The sequence below is a fragment of the Hemitrygon akajei genome, chromosome 4 (genome assembly GCF_048418815.1).
Source record: "Hemitrygon akajei chromosome 4, sHemAka1.3, whole genome shotgun sequence".
In the NCBI taxonomy this organism is placed as follows: domain Eukaryota; kingdom Metazoa; phylum Chordata; class Chondrichthyes; order Myliobatiformes; family Dasyatidae; genus Hemitrygon; species Hemitrygon akajei.
In genome coordinates, this window is record NC_133127.1 from 137920431 (window position 1) to 137942420 (window position 21990).

Below are 21990 nucleotides of genomic sequence, written 5' to 3' on the forward strand. Positions count from 1 at the left end.
TTTCCCCTTGCTCCACAAAAACGAGAGCACCGTCTTTGAAGTCTCTGTCCCCAGCTAGGGGAGACTCGGCTTGCAATTCGGCACGCTCTCCTCCTCCTGGAAAGTGTGCACAGCCCACGGCTCCCCCCGCCCTCTCCCGGGGCCCCGATAGTTTCTGAACTAAAACAGTCTTTGCCCACCATTTTATCAAAACTCTGCTCCACAATTGTAACTGTTCCTCCAGCTTTAACAGTAATTAAAGTTTGAATTAGTAATTCATCAGGGATACGAATGTCTACCCCAGTCAACACACATGCATTCGTTACCAGTAACTCCCTGGATTGACACCACTGCTCAACTCCTGAGGCATCCATAACCACTTATCCTAATCACTTTATTGGACAGTAGTTTGGCTCAGACTTAAACACACACCCCACTGGATCAATGCTCAGGGCAATCACACAGCATTCAATGAAATCAATCCCAGACGACACCCTCAGAATAAAACACTCTGGTTCCGTCAGCTGTGTAAATCCAGGGAAGACAATCTCCGGCCCTGCCAAACGTATGAGATTAAGGAGTGAGCCCACCCCAAAACCCCCTGTTTGTGTGGATGCTGCGTGATTTTGTTACCCTGTTACAAATAAGTGCCACAAAATGAGGGGGAATCTCATTGAAACCATTCGAATGTTGAAAGGCCTAGACAGTGTAGATATGGAAAGGATGTTTCGCATGGTGGGAGAGTCCAGGACAAGAGAGCACTTAGGATAGAGGGGTGTCCTTTCAAAACAGAGATGTGGAGAAATTTCGTTAGCTAGAGGGTGATGAATTTATGGAATTTGTTGCCACGTGCAGTTGTGGAGGCCCGGTCATTGGGTGTATTTAAGGCAGAGATTGATAGGTTCTTGTTTGGACATGACATCAAAGGTTACGAGGAGAAGGCAGGAAATGGGGTTGAGGAGGAGAAAAAAAAGCCATGATTAAATGGTGGAGCAGACTCAATGGGCCAATGGCCTAATCCTGCTACTATGTCTTATGGTCTTATAACAGACAGTACACCACATACAATTAAAAGATTTAACTTTATAATTCTTAATTTGACTAAAGGGTTAGTAAAGAAAGATCAAAACAAGAAAAGGGCCCATTTTAGTGAAACAGTCTAATGTGCACAAGCTGGAGCTCACGGTTTCCCTGTCGCCGATCTTCCTTCAATCTCACCCCGGGCTCCGTCTAATCACAGTCCCGCTCCGAGTCGAATCCTACGACCTCTTCTCTCTGGTGTCTTCTTTCTTCTTCTCTCCTTAATCAAAACCCCAAGCCCAACCTTAGTGACCCTCACCAGGGAAACCTCCCCTTAATCCAGCCATCCAAATTGGATAGCACACAATTCTCCTATCTCTTATCTTCAACAGCAACCCAAAACAAGCAGCTTGCCCAGAACAGCACAAAATGAAATACAGAACAGCATGACAGTAAAAAATATGAACCAGGGCATTACATTGCAGCTATTATGTTTATTATGGTAGCTAGTCATGTGGTAAAAGTGAAGAGAATTAGTCATGTATTCATGCTTATTCTGGTTAGTTTTTAGAACTGGGGACTGTCGGGTATCATATCTTTTGTTGACCGCTTAATTTTGATTAATTACATTTGAAATTGCTTAACTCTACTTAACTTTGATGAAGTCCACTTAAGTATGTTTAATATCCCTAGTTTTAGTTTCATAAGTTGCATCGCTTCAAGATTTTATGTTTTTCTAGTTGCTAATAAAGGATCGAATACATTGCTTCAACTTTTTTGAGCATTGTTATTGGATTAAATTGGAGGTAACTACCCATGTGGTCGCCAGCAGCAGCATTAGTTTGTTCAGCCATTACAAAGGCTCTGTGCATGATGGGTCATGTCTAACCAATCTTACAGAGTTTTCTGATGAGGTTACCAGCAATGTTGCTGAAGCACAGGCAGTGGATGTTGTCTATATGGACTTTAGAATGGCTTTTGACAGGGTCTAGCATGAGAGGTTGGTCAAGAAGGTTCAGTCACTTGGCATTCAGGATGAAGTAGTAAATTAGATTTGACATTGGCTTTTGGAAGTAGCCAGAGAGTGGTAGTAGATGGTTGCCTCCTTGGCTGGATACTTGTGACTGGTGGTGTGAATCAGAGATTGGTGCTGGATCCATTGTGGATTGTCATCATCAGTGATCTAGATGATAATATGGTAAACTGGATCAGCAAATTTGCTGATGACACCAAGATTGGTGTTGTAATGGACAGGGAAGAAATTGGGGTGGGGGGGTGGTATGGGTGGAAGAGATAAAGGGCTGAAGAAGAAGGAAACTAATAGGGCTGGGCAGTGGACCATGGAAGAAAGGGAGGGAGGAGGGGAAACAGAGGAAGGTGATAAGCAGGTGAGAAGAAGAGAAAAGGGTGAGTAGAGAACCAGAATGTATCACCTGCCTGTTTATACTGCTTCCTGTCCCCTGCCCACCATCTTATTCTGGCTTCTTCACTTTCTTTTTCTGTCCTAATGAAGGGTCTTGGCCCAAAATGCTGACTGTTGGTTCCCCTCCATAGAAACTCCATAGAAGTTTGAGTTTTGTGTGGGTTGCTCAAGATTTCCAACATCTGCAGAATCCCTTGTGCTTATGATTCTCACCAACTGTCATTCTGCTAATTGGCAAATGCTTCTGACAGTCTCTTAAATGCATGGAAGTCAGTGTTTTCCAAGATCCTGAGACTGAGAGTTTTTTTTGCCTTGCTTCACTTTGGTCACTTCTCTGAAATTGATCATATTATGGTTATTTATTAGGTAAATCTAGTATGAGGCTATTAATCAGCTCATTACTAAATCTAATATGGCCTGCAATTACGGTATTTTTGCTTTTACATATAGGAATAAATGTGGGGAATACAGAGGTGATGAAGAAACAAATTCCATAATGAAACTCACACTTAAATTATGTAGGATTTCGCATGTCTTTGCAATTGTAAAGTAAAGCTTATATTTCTGAAGAATACATTGGCATTGCATGTACCAACAAGTAGTATAGCAGAGGGATAATCACAGATTTCACATTACTAAGTAGGCCTTTCATCTCTTTGTTTGTTCTGCAATGTACAGCAACACATTAAGTCTCTATTCCAGTAGGATAAAATTTCTCTGTCAAAACATGGGGGTGGAGTATGTCTACTTTAAAAAAACAACATATGTATGCAGAGAGGCTGAATCATAAACATAATATACAGTTATAGTGTTTGATCAGTAACATAAGTTAGCACATGAAAACTTAAAATGAAAAAAGGTAAAATGAAAAAAAAAACTGTAAATGCTGGAAATATTAAATAAAATGGCAAGTGTATAGTCAGCATTCTGTGGAGGGAGAAATAGAGTTACCACTTCAAGTTAATGACCTTCTTGAGACCCATTGCCATTTGGGGTTAAACCTCAAACATTCTCCTGCCTGTTCGACATACGTAAATGGTGCAGGATAAGAAACTTGCAGACAATTGGTTTAAAATTACAAAATAATTTGTGTCTCACCACATAATAGTGAACGGTAACAAGAGCCCCCAAAACAGGGGAGCAGAACTTGCCTTGGTTAATTTAGCTTTCTTTTTGGAGTATGGTGGGCTTTGTAAAGAAACTTTGGAGACCCTCTGATTCAGGCTTTCCTTCCTTCACTTTATTGTATTTGTTACAAACTCTCCCACATCCTCATGAGCATCCCCTAATTTTCTGCGAAAGCTTGTTGCATGTTCTCAAGGACTCTTTCAGGGTATTTTCTCCAACTTCATTGTTACATCCAATGGCTTCAATGCCATCTCCATTTCCTTCAGGCTGGAGTCAACAGCAGGTTATGCAATAAAAGCTGGGGAGTAAGAATCTTCTGCTCTTCATGCTGGCATTATTGAGAGTGTTCCCTTCTTGTACTGGCTCCTGCGCTTTACATTTCCAATCATATTAAAATTGAGGCTTAATTGTTAACAAATATCTTTAGATCAGATAAGAAGAGAGAAAGTATTATTTGGAAGCACTATTAATTAAAGAACAAAATATTATAATGATGGTACATTCAACCATTATGGCATGGTTGAATTTTACTTCAAAAAATAACTTTTCTAACTTAAGCCAATTATTAATGGATGAAAGTTGTTCCATCTGGCTGTTTGTTACTTTAAAGATGTTGGAACCCATAATCTAATGGAGATGCACTCAAATGTGCAAGGAAATAATTTCCAATCCTCTTATAAATCACACAATAAAAATAATAGGTGCAAGGATGTTAAGGATGCTTCTCAAAATGTTTTTCAGATTTTCTAAGCTGATTTTGTGGTGTTTTTGACTCTTGCTGAGGATCATTTTCATGGTAAATTCCCAACCTCTTACTCAGCCAAGCACACACACATGGTGTGGTTATGTGTTGTCAGATTTGACGTAGTCATGGATTAATGCAAGCTCTATCCTTGGTTCTTAACCTGGTTTGTGGAGTCAGCAGTGGATAATCAATTCTCATCAAAGGAAGAGAAAGCTGAAGGGCTTTAGGTACTACTTGGTATGAAAAATTGATGTGCATTTGTCTGTCCAGGCAGGTTAAGAAATGAAGGATAACATGGTACCAAAATCATCACTCATGTAAAAATAAAGAAATAATTTTTGAGATTCCTTTGCATGGATAAAAGCAACAGAACCATTGATGAAGCAGAATAAATTGGGACATTACTTATACTGGTCAAATGATCTAGAAATGCTCAATGCATTCAGTAATATATGTATATTATATTGTTATTTGCAGGATTGGGAATCAAATTTTACAGCCTCTAAGAGCTGCCATGGAGTTCACAATGAGGAATTAACTTGTTCATTCTGACAATGACATAGGCTGCATATTAATGTGCTACAAGCTTGAATGATTGCATTAACTGACCAATACTAACAATAGTGTGTTTGCCTGAATTCTTCAATACAAGACTAACGTCAAGAGTGATTGGCATGGCTTAAGGCCAGCATGAACTTCAGACTGAATTGTGAATTGTGGCTGAAAGAAATGTTAACAGAACTTCAACTTCAATTGATAATGACCTCGGGTCTGTGAAGAACCTCAATGTGATAGAGATCCTAGTCCATGGTTTCTTGATGTCGCAAGGAAGCCTTGCTAGACGAAGTGGAAATGAAGTGAGGCCTTGAGTCAGCAGGAATCTAATTAGCCTTCCAGACAGTCATGGGAGTTGATTGACAAGTAGCCCTGAAAGTCATTATAAAGAATCAAGTCACGAAGACATGAATACGGTGCTGAAAGATGTTCAATGAGCTCACCTGACTGACTGCACCTTCAAACACCATTATTTTGTTCTCATACCTTACTCAATTCATTACAATTTTCCCACTTATCCAGCACTAATCTCAATGAAATAGGAGCCACGTCTAATTTCTATATATCCCAGGAAGCATTTTTCAATGGTGTAAGTCTCACGTCCATCTCTTGTCTCTTGTACGCAATGTAAACTACTTGACCATGACAGCTGTACCATCAAGCACATTGTGTGACATTCACTAATAAACTCTCATGCAGGACAAAGTGGTGCAAAAACAACTAATGAGAACACAATATATTTTCTAACCCTATGGGGAAACAGAGCTGGTCTTTACTGGGAGGATCATTCCAGTGCCATATAGAAGGTAGCAGTATTCTCATATCTACTCCTCCATTTTGCATTTCATTTTGAGTTTAGCCCATAATATCTTCAATTTACAAGCCATCAATGGTAATAAGCACTCACACTATCACCTCCACTCATCCTTCTACTTCCCTGATTAAACTATACCCTTGTGCCATTCACATTGATTGCACTATGCGCCATCTACAAATTGCACTTGCATTTAATTACCACGGTACTGACAGCACCTCCAAAACAGGCAACTAACCAACTGGAAGGACTAACCACAGGTCTATGGGAACAACAGCATCTCCAAGTTACATACCATCCTCAACTGGAAATTTCTGCAGGTCTTTCATTATTGTTGTATTTGAATCTTGGAACTCCCTATTCAACAGCATTATGAGAGTACCTTTGCAGAGGAACTGCACCCTGCCACTGACTTCTTGAGGGTAATTAAGGTTGGGCAATAAATGTTTCTTGCCAATAACACCAAAATAAATAAATTTTATTTATTGTTCAAGAGCTCATGCCTACATCAATGTGACATACAACTTGACCATATAGTCACAGAGTATTACAGCAAGAAAACAGGTTCTTTTGCCCAACTTGTCCATTTTGACCATGGTACTCGCCCTGTATCCCTGTGTACCCCTTGTATCTATGTAAGTACTCAAAAGTCTTTTAAATACAGTATTGTTATTGTATTTTCTTCAACCACTTCCATTGGTGGCGCTTTCCACATGGACACATAAATAGGTTGTCTCTCAGGTCTCGTTTAAATATTTCACATCAAATCTTAAACCTATGCCCTCTACTTTTTAGTTCTCCTTCCCTAAAAGAAAAAGACAATGTGCATTCACCCTATCCATGCTTCTCATAATTTTAAACACCTCTATGCTCCACACACCCCTCACATATCCATGTTCCATGGGATGAAGTGCTGGTCTGCCAAAAATCTCCCTATTACCCAGCATCCTCCTCAATTGCTTCACTCTTCCTAGATCATTGCCACAAATATTCAGAGAACATCTTGTTCACATCCAAACATCTGTGCAGGGGAATAAACAGTCACCCTTTCGGGCCAAGATGCTTCATCTTATAGAGATGTAGAGAGATCACTGTCTATTGCAAGGAACATAAGTCATTAAAGAAGATGATTTTAGCTTTTCACATATTGACTGGGACTCCCATACTACAGAAAGACTAGATGGAATAGAGTTTGTCAAATGTATTCAGGAAAGTTGTTTCATCAATATGTAGGCCTTCATTAGTCTCAATAGACCACGTATTTGCACCTTGGAAAGTTTCCAGGGCGCAAGCCTGGGCAAGGTTTTTTTTTATACAGAAGACCGGCAGTTGCCCAAGCTACAAGTCTCCCCTCTCCATGCCACCAATGTTGTCAAGGGAAGGGCATTAGGTCATCAATATATGGAGGTTCCAACAAGAGAGAGTGAGATGCTGAATCTTATATTAGGAATGAGACAGGGTAGGTGACAAGAATGTGTATAGGGGAACACTTTGGATCTAGTGATCATAATGCCATTAGTTTCAAAGTAAATATGGACAAAGATAAGTCTGATCTGAGGGTTGAGATTCTAAATCAGAGAAAGGCCAATTTTGATGGTATCAGGAAAGATCTAGCAAGTTTTGTTTGGGACAGGTTTTTTTGGCAAAGGTGTACTTGGTAAGTGGGCGGCCTTCAAAAATGAAATTTTGAGAGTAAAAAGCTTGTATGTGCCTGTCAGAATAAAAGGTAAAAGTAACAGATTTAGGGAACCTTGGTTTTCAAAAGATATTGAGTAAAGAAAAAAATAAGGATGCATAGTACATATAGGCAGGTAGGATCAATTGAGGTAGTTATGGAGTATAAGAAATGCAAGAGAACACTAAATAAAGAAATCAGAAGGTCTAAAAGAAGACATAAAGTTTCTGCAGCAGACAAGGTGAGGGAGAATCCTAAATTATTCTGCAGATATGTTAAGAGTAAAAGGATTGCAAGGGACACTTTTGGTCTACTGGAAGGTCAGAATGGTAATCTATGCGTGGAGTCAAAAGAGATGGAGGAGATCTTAAATGGATTTTTTGCATCTGTATTTCCTCTGGAGATGGACAGTCTATAGAAATGAGGCAAAGCAGCAGCGAGGGCATCCATCCTGTACAGATTACAGAAGAGGAGGTGTTGGCTGTCTTGAGACAAACTAGTGTGGATAAATCCCCAGGGTCTAACAATGAGTTCCTTCAGACCCTGTGGAAGGCAAGTGCAGAAATTGCAGAGGCCCTATTAAAGATATTTAAATTATCCTTATGGATAGGTAATGTACCAGAGGATTGGACGATAGCTAATGTTGTTCTACTGTTTAAAAAAGGCTCTAAAAACAAACCAGGAAATTATAGACTGGTGAGCTTGACATCAGTAGTGTGAAAGTTACTGGAAGGATTTCTAAGGGATCAGATATAAGAGTATTGGATAGACATAGACTGATTAGAGATAGTCAACATGGCTTTGTATGTGGTAGGTTGTGACCAACCAATCCTATAGAGTTTTTCTAGGAAGTTTCCAGGAAGGTGGATGAAGACAAGATGGTGGATGTTGTCTACATGGACCAGGTCCTGCATGAGAGGTAGATAAGGAAAGTTCAATCGCTTGACAATCAAGCTGAGGTGGTAAACTGGATTAGACACTGGCTTTGTGGGAGAAGTCAGAGGGTGGCAGTAGATAATTGCCTTTCTGACTGGAGGCCTGTGACCAATGGAATATTGTAGGGATCAGTGCTGCGTCCATTCTTGTTTGTCATCTATTTCAACAAGCTGGATGATAATGCGGTTAACTGTATCAGCAAATTTGTGGATGTCATGAAGAATGGGGTTGTAGTGAACAGCAAAGAACACTATCAGAACTTGCAGGGGGACCTGGAGTAGCTGAAAAAATAGGCTGAGAAATGGCAAATGGAATTTAGTACAACCAAGTGCGAGGTGTTGCACTTTGGGGAGGACCAACCAGGGTAGGTCTTACACAGTGAGCATTAGGGCACTGAGGAGTGTGGTAGAACAAAAGCATCTGGGAACACAAGTCCATACTTCATTGAAAGTGGCATCACAGATAGGTAGGGTTGTAAAGAAAACTCTTGGCACATAGGCCTTCATAAATCAAAGTACTGAGTACAAGAGATGGGATGTTATGTTGAAGTTGGAAAAGACATTGGTGAGGCTTTATGTGGAGTATTGTGTGCTGATTTAGTCACCTACCTACAAGAAAGATGTAAAAAAGGTTGAAAGAGTACATGGAAAATTTACAAGGATGTTGCTGGGGATGGAGGCCCTGAATTATAAGGAAAGATTCAGTAGGTTAGGACTTTATTTCTTGGAATGTAGAAGAGTGAGAGTAGATTTGGTAATGGTATACAAAATTATGAGGAGTGCAGATAGGGTAAATCCAAGCAGGTTTTTTCCCACTGAGGTTGGAAAGGACAACAACAGGATATCATGGGTTAAGGGTGAAAAGTGAAAAGTTTAAGGGAAACATGAGGGGAACTTCTTCTCTCAGAGGTTCGGGGGAGTGTGGAAAAAGCTGTCAGCACCAGTGGAGCATCCAAGATCGATTTCAATGTTTGAAGGAAGTTTGGATAGGTACATGGTGGGAGGGGTGTGGAGGGCTTTGGTCTGGGTACCTGTCGATGGGACTAGATATTTTAAATGGTTCGGCACGGACTAGATGGGCCGAAGGGCCTGTTTCTGAGCTGTACTTTTCTATGACTCGATGACTCTATCAGAGAGTTGGGATGCAAAACCAACCAGTGCAGCTGCAGTCGGAAACCATCTGGTTCCGAATCAAAGGAGCGCATCTGCAAATCTCTATTATTTCACATTCCTGGAACAGTTGGTGTATAAAGGTTTACTTTGAGAGCTGACATCAGCGGAGAACCCATTTCCGGATTCCTTTTCTTTGTTTGCACACGGCCTTGCCCAGTTTCGGTATATGACAGGAATGCTACGCGTTACTTACTCTACAGGGTGGAAACTTTAGGTTGCTAGCACTGGACTACTGCACTACAACAGTTTGTTTAAAGGACCGTCTTGACTAGCTCAATGTATAATACCTCGCACGCTGACTCTGAAGAAGGGTGGCACTTGTGACTCAGACCAGTTTAAAAGTTCCTGTCGGATTACAGTGAAGTGCGTTCTGGTGAGTCCGTCTTTGCATAGTCTGTTCCTCTGAACGGTAGTAATGTTGATAGTTGCGCGGAATAATGTTGGTCGGAAGGAAGCATGCAGACTTAAGGATAAACAGAAACGGGAATCATAAAATGCCAAAGCTAAGTCTGCTTTGTGATTTGCTATTTAATAATTGAGGGTGAGTGATACATGTACGTTGTCTTCTCGACATCGAATTCTTCAGACACCAATAATCGCAGTTTCCAGGAAGCCACGGCAAAATAAATGACGTTTTATGCTTTTAGATATACAAAAGAGAAACTCCTTTCCCGAGGTACAGTGTATTAACTTTACTCCCAGGTACCATTCCCGTATCGCATGTTGTCTATGTATTAGAAGAGATCATTTTCTGTGAATCTGGTAGCGTTTTAATTTTAAATTGAAACGGAATCTTCATGATCTATTATTTTTCCAGTGTTTTATTTTGACAGCAGAAGACAGTTTATCAAACCTGCCCGTTTTCAAAACATTAATTTAACTCGTGTAAATGAACAAATCAAACCAACAGATACATTGACGTAGCTTGCTGATAACATTTCTTCCTAAAGAAATTGTAAGCTTTGATTGCAGGTCCTATCCCAGGCTCCCAGGCTCCGAGCCTATTAACTCTGCATTGGTTGATTACGATCCGGGGCGGGATGTTAGAGTGTTGTAATTTTTCATATATAAATTAAGTGTAAGTGAATATAATATAATATTTGAACCTATTACAGTTTTGTTTTGCAAAATCTTGCATCATTGTCTTGGCCAGCATTTGCTGCCTGTAAGATAACCGTTCTTGAGAAGGAGGCGATGAGCTGCCTTCAACTACTACAGCCCCCCTTGTGAAGACGCTTCCATCGTGCCGTTGAGGAGGATTTATTGGATTTAGACCCAGCAACAACGAAGGTTTGGTGATATTCAGTATTCTCAGTGTGGTACATGACTTGGAAGCAATCCTGCAAGTGGTGGTGGTGTTCCTGTGGGCTTGCTGTACTTGGTTTGTGATTGTGGTTTAGGGAGACACTGTTGAACCAACATCAGGGGAAATTAAAGTTGTTTTAGTTGATGAAGTACCAATCAAGCAGGTTGCTTTGACCTGAATGCTGTCAAAAATATTTTGAGAGTTGTTAGAGCAAGTGAAGAATATTCTCTCATACTCCATGACTTTTGGCTTGGAAAGGCTTTTGAATAACCAAAGGTGAGTCAGAATAACCAATCTCTGACTTCCTCTCATATCCATTAGTATTTATGAGGCTGGTGTGATTGAGTTAGGGGTCAGTAGGGGCCATGGGACAATGGAGAACTTGACAAAGCTGATGTTAAGAACAGATGGTTAGATCATCTTGTTGGAAAATGCCTTTGTCAATCTGTAAACTAGCATAGACTGGTTGGACTGGTTAATTTGTTGAGTTGTTCAATTCCATTTACAATGTTAACCATTAGCAAACATCTCCACTTTTTCCTTGCAATGAAAAGAAGTTCATTAATGAAGCAATTGAAGAAGGTTGGGTCTGAGACAGTGCCTTAGGAAATTTAACGTCTTGGGACTGAATGATTGACCTCCAACAGACACAATAGTTCTGCTTTCTGCAAAGTTTGTCTCCAGATATGGGAGAATTTTCTCATTTTTGTACATTGACTTAGATTTATAAGGCTTTGATGTCAAAGAGAGTAATTTCTACCTCGTGCCTGGAATTGAGCACTCTGGTTTCCTGGCTCTTCACTATCATCCCTACAACAGCATCAGTAATTTCACAGATGTTTGTGATATTTCATTTAAATGATGTTGTGGAGAAGCAGAGTGTTTTATGTCTGTATGTTAAAGAAACTGTACTTTGAAATGGACTTTTGCTTTTGGATATGACAACACTTTTTATACTGGAGTTAAGATTTTATTGTCATGGATCTGGGGAGTTTGGGCCAGGCGTAGCTTTCCATGAATGGTATGGGAGGTGTTAAGATATTGCAGAATAGAATCACATTACTTGTTTTGAGCATATCTGTGATATTGGCTATTTCTAATTGCAGTTTTGCATTTCTCTGAGTACAATTTATTTCAGGAAAGTGTGTTAAATTTCTTTTTGATTAATGCGTAAGAATGTGGACATGAGAAAGATCCTTTTTCTTCAATATTCAGGCATAATGTGGGAATGGAAAAAATCTAAAGTTCGATGGGTTTAGTGATGTGGAATTCATTTGTTCTTTTGCTGAATATAGCTGTGAGCTAATTTTATTCAACTAATAAAAATACACTTTAACTTTATAAACCTATCTACCGTAGTTATTGTTCTACAGTTATGGGATTACCAGCTTCACTAGAAAAATATTCTTAGGGTATCCTTATTTGTTATTTTTAATGTCATTCTTGGATCTATAGATTTGATTTTACATCACAAAGTTCTGAGTTGACTAAAAATTAGAATATACTTTATTCATTTTTTATATGCTGATACGTAGTCTGTGTTAGGAGTTTAGTTAAAATACTTCACAATCTTATAACCATTTTGTAGTATTTAAAATAAAAGTGAGTTAATAGAAAATATTGTACAATCTTATAGCACAAAATAGTTATAAGATTGTACAGTATTTTTATATTAAATCACATGGCAGCATATAGTTACCTGTTCTCTGACAACTTATTTTTAATGTGAAATTGTATGATTGATTGTATAACCAGTTAAATTTAAGTTCTTCAGACTTTGCTGTTTATATGATAAGACAGCTGGCAAATTTTAGTTTAACTTTATATCACATGTTCTGAGTATGACTAATTGACATTCTATGACATTACAGTAAAGTGAATCAGTCATTCACATTGGGGTGGAAACTAGATATGCAGCTAGCTATGAATTGTGTAAAACTAGTTGAACCTGATTTAACATTATCAAGACTCTTTTTCAGGAACATTTAAAATTAACGTCAGGTTTTCTAGAATTTTGGAAATGATCACATGAATGATATGAAATGTATTTTAACAAAATTACATTTTAGTCTTTTTAAGGTTTAATTAGTTTTATAACCAATCTGTTGATAACATTTTATTGGATGTAATGACCCCAATTAGCATCTTGGTGGGTGGTTGGGAATTCTAACTTGTGTAAGTGAAAATATTTGAACTACAGTTACACAAATCTTTTACAGTATTGTGTAATATGCATTTCAAATAGCTTAAATTTTATACTTGAAACTCAAGCATATTTAATGGCTAATTTAGAGTGTTTGGTGAAACTACAGTGAATGTGGATTTGTGTTAAATAACATCTAACTGATGTAAATTTGAGCACAAATATTTACTGAGGAATCACATTGCAGATAGTTTGACTAGCCTTGCAAGTTACCCATTTCTCCATAATCAAAGGATGTTTTTAACAATCCAACATTCATACCATAAATTTGTTTATAAGATTTGGGACACAGTAAGTGGTAGAAATAAATGTAGTGGCAGATCCCAAAGCTTTTTGGACTTTAAAGGACATTTAGAAGTGTTAATATTTTTCATGAAGAGAACATGCATCAAGCTTACAATATTTTTATATTCTTTTTTGTTAGGCATGGCTCAGTTGGTTGCATTCTTGTGTCAGAGTTGAATGACAAGTCTTATTCGAGTCTGTATATGTGTTGACCCTTTGGAATAGTATGAGAGATAATGGCCCAATGTCAAAGGTGCTGCTTTCCTGTTGTTACACAAAACTGAGGTCCCACCTGCTCTCTGAAGGGAAGAGTAAATTCCAGGGATTATTTTCTGGAGCCAGAGGATTTTCTCAAATGTTTTCTCCAATGTGTAGCACCCAATCAACATCACGGTAGATTATAGTCATCGTCCACGTACCATTTTAAACATAATGTGCATAAAATGTCAGTCATGCAAAGCCCTGTTACATATAAAACAGTCAGGGATGTCCTGTGATTGTGAAAAACTCCAGATAGTTGTGTGTCTTTCAATACGGAGCTTTTTCTAGCAGGCTACTGTAGATGGTTGAAATCAAAAATATCAAATAAGTTGAACAGTGTTGATAAAAAAGAAAATGAGCTATGCCAAATAGCCACTTCTGGTGATTTTTAAAAATTCTTATGAAATGTTGTGGTAACACTTTTTCTTTCCCTGGATGGTGCCTGATTGATGATTTCCAGCATTTTGTTGTTCTTATTCCAAATAATCTTTGGCATTAACAAAGCCTTGCCCACTAATGCTTCACAGGGATTGTCTAAAGGCACCAAGTTGAAATAAAACCTATATCAAAGTGTGCATGATTAGAATGTTTCAAATATATAGACAATCTGAGTGAGCTGACAAACATAAATCATCAAGTCTAACGCTTGTCCCAGAGATTGATGCTTAAATTTTATAGCATTCTTGTTTTTATTTTGTTACTAAATAAAACTTTTTGGATAGTAATTATCACCTACATGATTTACTTATTTACAAGTGTATACTTGTAGCAAGTGAACTGTTGAGATGTAATTGGGTGATCTGTTGTCAAAGTTTGACTTAGTTGGTCATCACGTTACCCAGAAGGAAATGCATGATAGTCGACTCTTATGTTTCTTTTTCCTTTTCCCCTAGCCTCAATCTATTAAGACTTGGGCATCCTCAACATGTGGTGATTGCAATAACTTATAGATTTATTTTTAAGATGCACAGTCAACATATGCCATTTCTTCAATGCATCAACAAATCTTTCGGCAATAAAGGAAAAAGGGGTATTTAAACCTTGCCCAAAACACATGCTCTACCATACAGCAACATTTCCTTTTCTCAAATATTCTTCTGAAGTATAGACTACTCACAACTTTTTAAGCATTTGGAAACAGTGTCAAAATGCAAGCTGAAAGAGAACTGATATACCTTGATTGGAAATAGTGATAAAATTTGTCAATGATTAGTTCAAGATATTGAACACACAAAATCCTGGTTAAGGGTTAAGGAAGTAATACTTTATAAGAAGCATTTGCATGCTTTGATAGGAAAGCTGTGGTTTTGATGAAAAGATAATTTCGCTAGGCTAAATAATTCCTTCATCTCCACTCGTGTATAACTTCAATGACTTTAGATTATTACTGGAATCCATGTATTTCTAGTATTCTTGCACAGTTTATTCCATGGATACATTATTGGCTCTCTCTTCCTGATCAGATCCATTTGTAATTTGCCTTTTATCAGCTAGAGGAGGAGGCTGAAAGCCCATCTTGTATGTTGATGAAATTCAGCTAATTTGATCCACAGCCATAGGCACCTGTTATCAGACTTTTGTGGCATTTTCAATAATTTTAGATGGGATGTTTGCAATGATGTTGCTGGGACTTGAGGACCTGAGTTATAGGGAAAGGTGGAATAGGTTGGACTTTATTCCCTAGCACATCGAACACTGAGGGGAGATTTGATAGAGATGTACAAAATTATGAGGGGTATTGATAGGGTAAAGGCAAGCAGGCTTTTCCACTGAGGTTAGGTGAGAAGTCAAATGTTTTTGCTACTGTTTATACTTTTCCAATTTCTATAAATTTTATAGTCCAAAACTCAGACTGAGGTTGATTTACTTCTTTATGCTAGCTTTTTTTGGCTTTGCAATTATGACCCCTCTCCCCCAACTGCCAATCAAATTGCATTCCAATTCCAAATGCTTTAGTAGTGGATTTTAAAATTTTACATATCCTCTTCTCGTGACCAAAACTTTAATCTCCAATATCCATATATTCCAATAATCTTTAGTCTTGTGATGTCAGAGTTATGAATGCATTCCTCCATGCCTTTAGGGGCAGAACATTGTTTTACTTGACTGCATTCGCACTTTTAGACCCAGTATGCCCATGTGCTGGGCTTTTCATCTTCAAAACTTTTCTGGGTGGAGTAGACAGATATGAATTACAACAAGTTACTAGAAACAGTGGAATGGGATTACTCTGAGAATCAGGATAGACTTGTTGAGTTAAGTGACCTCCATGTCATGAGAGGTATAAAAATAGAGTCATTACTTTAAAGTGAGCTTTGGATTCACTCTTCCAATTCCACTGCCAAGGGCTGGAGATTGTTCTTAACATTTTTAAGGGCATGATACTCCTTGTAAGGCATGAAAAATTTTATTTGCTCCTCAACCTTGCCTAAATGAGATCTCAAGCTATTCCTCTCTGTGTCTTAAGCATTTATCAGTTGTTTAAATTTGGGAATCTCTTCTGTAAATAGTGTATCCTGGAATTAATGTTAGGGTTTTGTGCTCCTGCAAGATCAATGTTCAAATACTCTTAGTATCTTGTAATTGTAATGCTCTTCACTTGGCTCTGCAATTTACCTTAACCCAGCCAGACCATTTGTAGCAGTTTGGCAATACATTAATGTTCTACAACTTATTTTGCTGCCTTTTTTTGCTACATACTTAATGCATATTTTGAGAGCAGCCTAAGCCAGAGACAATGCTTTGCTGGCTGTAAAATAGTTTAGCAGCAATTTAATAGAAGAACATGGTCTGATTCATGTGAGGGTTGTGCCAATGCAAAGGGTCTTATCTGCTGAAGATAGTCTCTTCCACTCTCCAGGTTCGCACCAGGAGATGTGACCAAATTGAGTGTGAACCTAGGAGATCAATAGTGAGCATGGAAGCTGTCGACTGTGAGTACAATTAAAATAATGACTTCTTGTGCACAAGAATGGGTTTCCATCTGACTGAATTGGTTTGGCATTTCCTGCGAGATTCACATTTTATCCAACATAACTTGTCAGAGCAAACTCAATTACATTCAAGAGAAGTTCTTCAACTCTCGATATAAAAATGAACTATGAATAATTTTTCATTGATTAAAACATAATATTGCTTCTATCTAAATGTACTTGTTTACACATTTGCCAATAACCAATTGTTTTCTATTTGTGATCTATTTTCTTTTAAAAAGATGCTGATTTAGGTGTTTCAGTGTGTTAATCTACAAACCAATTAAACATGCTGCAGCTGACTCATTATAACATTGACAGTAGCCATGCTGAAGCTAGCTCACAGAGCAATTCCATTCCTCCATCATTTTTTTTTTCCCTCAGCAAGGGCCTGGACCCATTGCAATTTGCCTATCGCCACAATAGGTCGATGGCAGACACCATCTCAATGACTCTGCACATGGCTTTAGACCACCTGGACAACACAAAACACCTACGTCAGGATGCTGTTCAATGACTATAGCTCAGCATTTAATACCATCATTCCCACAATCCTGATTGAGAAGTTGCAGAACCTGGGCCTCTGTGCCTCCCTCTGCAATTGGATCCTTGACTTCCTTACTGGAAGACCACAATCTGTGCAGATTGGTGATATCATATCCTCCTCGCTGACAATCAACACTGGTGCAACTCATGGATGTGTGCTTAGCCCACTGCTCTACTCTCTCTATACCCATGACTGTGTGGCTAGGCATAGCTCAAATACCATCTATAAATTTGCTGACAATACAACCATTGTTGGTAGAATCTCAGGTGGTGATGAGAGGGCGTACAGGAGTGAGATATGCCAACTAGTGGAATGGTGCTGCAGCAACAACCTGGCACTCAACGTCAGTAAGATGAAAGAGCTGATTGTGGACTTCAGGAAGGGTAAGACAAAAGAACACATACCAATCCTCATAGAGGGATCAGAAGTGGAGAAAGTGAGCAGCTTCAAGTTCCTGGGTGTCAAGATCTCTGAGGATCTAACCTGGTCCCAACATACTGATGTATTTATAAAGAAGGCAAGACAGCGGCTATACTTTAATTGGAGTTTGAAGAGATTTGGCATGTCAACAAATACACTCAAAAACTTCTATAACTGTACCGTGGAGAGCATTCTGACAGGCTGCATCACTGTCTGGTATGGAGGGGCTATTGCACAGGACCGAAAGAAGCTGCAGAACGTTGTAAATCCAATCAGCTCCATCTTGGACACTAGCCTACAAAATACCCAGAATATCTTTAGGGAGCGGTGTCTCAGAAAGGTAGCGTCCATTATTAAGGACCTCCAGCAGCCAGGGCATGCCCTTTTCTCACTGTTACCATCAGGTAGGAGATACAGAAGCCTGAAGGCACACACTCAGTGATTCAGGAACAGCTTCTTCTCCTCTGCCATCCGATTTCTAAATGGACATTGAAGTTTTGGACATTAACTCACTTTAAAAAAATATATACAATATTTCTGGTTTTGCATTTTTTAATTTATTCAATATATATAATTGATTTACTTGTTTATTTATTATGTTTTATTTTATTTATATATTTCTCTCTGCTAGATTATGTATTGCAATGAACTACTGCTGCTAAGTTAACAAATTTCACATTACATGCCGCTGATAATAAACCTGGTTCTGATTCAGTGACCTCTTCTCATGGCCACCACCACTTCCAATCCCAACCTCCCCCCCCACCCCAACTCCCCACATTCTACCCCTCACCTATGCATTAAGGACAATCTGCAGTCTAGCAGTCCACATGTCTTGGGAGGAAACTGGAGTAACCAGAGGAAACCTACAGAAGCTGCAAACCCTAGAGAGTCAGACTGGAGATCAGGATTGAACCCAGGTTGTTGGAAATGTGTGGCAGCAACTCTATTCAAAGTCTGACTAGGTCCTGAGATTGCTGTGACCTTTTGGCAACTTAGATGCTGAAAGTAGCTTTGTATCATAGGTGACACAAGTGGGGGTGTGTGTGTGTGTGTGTGTGTGTGTGTGTGTGTGTGTGTGTGTGTGTGTGTGTGTGTGTGTGTGTGTGTGTGTGTGTGTGTGTGTGTGTGTGTGTGTGTGTGTGTGTGTGTGTGTGTGTGTGTACACACACCATTTTCTCTTCAGGTAAATTGCACCAAGTTTTCTTCTGAAACGTAGAAACATAGAAAACCTACAGCACAATACAGGCTCTTTGGCCCGCAAAGCTGTGCCGAACATGTCCCTACCTTAGAACTACCTAGGCTTTACCCATAGCCCTCTATTTTTCTAGGCTCCATGTAGCCATCCAGGAGACTTTTAAAAGATCCTATTATTTCCGCCTCCACTGCCGCCACTGGCAGCCCATTCCACACACTCTCCACTGCCTGCATAAAAAAACTTAATCCCTGACATCTCCTCTATACCTACTCCCAAGCACCTTAAACCTGTGCTGTCTTGTGGCAGCCATGCAGCCTTGGGAAAAAGCCTCTGACTATCCACATGATATGAGATCTTCTATACAAATACTCACCAGGTCTGAGTCTGGTTTGAATTGTGAAATCACAGGATCAGACATTTCCAGACAAGTGCCAACACAATTTGTAATTAGTGAAATGAAAAGCAGCTGTTGGACATGTGATAGAACTATTCTCTATGCCATCAGCATCAACTTAATATTAGAGATTTATTCTCTGCAGTCTGGTTGTCTGTCGAAAGAAGAATGGTTCCGAACAAAAGCACTTGTAACTATTGGAATGAATCAGTAGGTGGATAAATAAATTGTTCACTTTCTTAGCTTTCTATAGGAGGAACTCCTTCAACAGAACAAGTATTGAAATGTACCTGAACCTGCAAAATTGCAAATGAAAGAATCGTGCAGATAATATTTTACATTATTAACTCATTTTTTTGCATGTAATGGTACCACAGTCCTGTATGTATACTTAGGAAAGGAATAATAGTTAATAAAGAAAAAGTGAGGAACCAGTTAAGATCAGCACAGGAATTCGTGTTTTATTAAATATTATGGGGTTTAAAAGCTTTCTGCCGTGATTGACTCATCTTTTATTTTAAAAAACTGTGTTCCTTAGTTGCAGTTTTAATTTTAAATTACCTTCAATAAGGTTATTGTAAATGGTTTAGATTATTGGAACATATTGAAGCTAAGAATATTTCCAATGGATTTTGATACAAATTCAGTTGAAATTAGAAGTGGTTTTGCAATCAGATTTTTCATAATAGATGACATTCAAGATGAGGAACTAAAAAAATAACCAAATTAAAAATACTTTGTCTTACAAAGGGACATTATAAGATACTTAACCATTTCTCCAAAATAAATGAGGGAAAACTGCTGTAAAATGAGAAGAAACCGTTTCAATATGCACACCTGGCATACCAGAGTGGAGGGGTGAGGGAGTTTATGGGGGCTGCACTTTTTTTTTGCTTGCTTGCGTGCATGCACGCACATACAGATCTGTGCAAAAGTCTTGGGCACATATATATATAGCTCAGATGACTAAGGATTTTACTGAGTATTGTATTTGTCAATGTGGAGTAGAGAGTTTGTAAATCGCTGGGAGCAAAGGATGTTGGGAATGGTGAGGGTGAAGCGCGGCGGGAGGGGTGTTGGATGGGTGGCAGAGAAGAAGTGCCAAGGACAGGGCAGGGAGGGTCGGCATGGGTGCAGACACACCCAGTCCTGAGACACCAAGCAAGGTCATTCGATTCCAAACAATAGATTTATTGATCATTATAGAATGCATCTCTGATGCTTCCCATTCCTTCCCCTCTCCTTTCCCCTTTTCCCAACTATGATTTCCCTCTCCCTGTTCACTTCTCACTTGCAGTCCGCAATATCATCACTCACCTGTCATGAAACTTGTTTTTCTTTATGGTAGCAGTACAGTGTAATACACAAAATTTACAACAGTGCCATGCAAAAGTCTTAGGCACCCCAGTCTTAGGCACGGTAGCATGGTGGTTAGCACAATGCTTTACAGTACAGGTGACCCGGGTTCAATTCCCATCATCCCTGTAAGGAGTTTGTACTTTCTTCCCGTCACAGTGCTGGCTTCCTCCCATCAAATGCCTACTATTTGGTAGGCCAATTGGTCATATGATTAGGTAAGGATTCAGTTGGGAAATTTTCTGGCTGGCGTGGATTGAAGAGCCTTCTCTGCACTGTATGTCAATGAATAAATATTTGCCTAAGACTTCTGCACAGCCCTTCTTGCCCAATGGGCCTGCACCATCAATTGTTCCCTCTAAGGTGTGCATTTGTGTGTTTGCTACTAGCACACAAAGGAATTTAAACTACGGACAAAAGGTTGTCACCCTCTCCCTCGTTGGCATGGTCAGTATACTTCACAATCATACTTCTGATGTGAAAGGTGTTAACATCGTGGAGTTTATGATGACCTGCCTGCAGATTTTAGAGCTGGCTTATTTGTACTGTTTTTATTGAAGAAATTATTCAGTGTACACATGTTGTTGTCACTGGGGGAAAAATTGCACAGCACAAGATTTTTGTGCAGACTGATCATTACAAATTGGAGGGAACATTGTGCGCCACCCAGTTACACCCATGTGACCAATCAAACTACTAACCCATATTAAACTGGGATTTGGACCACAGAACTGCTTCAGGCAGAAGAATGACATTAAGTGGTACAACTCATTATAAATATGTAGCATTTTAGTGCCATCTTGTTTGTAGTGGTGATGTAAAATGATGATGAAGTCCTTTACATAATTTTGCTAAGAGTGACAACTCGACTTCAGGGCTTTGGTCATGAGACTATTGAGAACAGGAGTTAAGTACAGGTGATTTGCATGTTATGGCCATTTAGGTAATGGAAATTTGCCCTGATAAAATTCACTGTCAGGATTTATGTGAAACAAAAATAAGCAAATAAACAAGGCTCGTTTTTCTGGATGTACACATAGATGATGTGTTATGATAAATCCTGATACAGATTTTTTTTCTGAGAATGCATGCATTTCTCCTGTAATGCAGAGGTTGTTTGGGCAATTGTGATAATACTCTGTCAAAAAGTGGGAGATCTGCACCTGAATGGGGATTAACCACTTGATTGTAGTTTTGAAGAATTACTGATAAATATGAATGGGAAGGGTATCAAATAGATACCTCGTTTACTGGTGGTTGTAGCTGTGCATTTTTAGTATAGACTCAAAAATGTCTGTGCTTTGTTGGCTGTGACCTCATTTAGTTTAGAGGCAATATTCATGAATGAAAGATGTCCATCTAGGTTGTTTTTCTCCCCTATCGTATCTAGACTGATTGCCGTAAGGGATGAGTGAAAATGGGACATGAGAGTGAGCATCTGCACATATAATAAAAATAATAGGTTATTCCCACAGTCTAGTCAACTGACACGTGGAGGACATCTTTTGAAAATTGAGGAAGTGGATAAGGCAAGGCTTGGTGTCTTTATGCCAAATTAAAAATACTAATTATAGGTTGCATGTATTCATTGTCTGGTTAAC

The 21990-nt window shown here is 39.0% G+C and overlaps 1 protein-coding gene across 8 annotated transcripts in view; it reads left to right on the plus strand.

The window, feature by feature from the left end:
- Positions 1-9590: 9590 nt before the first annotated feature.
- The window catches only part of sytl2a (synaptotagmin-like 2a), an 89313-nt gene continuing 76913 nt past the window's right edge, over positions 9591-21990 (plus strand). For 3 of the 8 annotated variants that reach the window (XM_073043415.1, XM_073043418.1, XM_073043419.1), the window contains exons 1-2: positions 9591-9820; positions 10563-10737. The gene's annotated coding sequence lies outside the window, so the exon portion shown is untranslated. The remainder of the gene's footprint in view (positions 9821-10562; positions 10738-21990) is intronic. The other 5 variants (XM_073043416.1, XM_073043420.1, XM_073043421.1 and 2 more) reach the window with 5 other exon arrangements.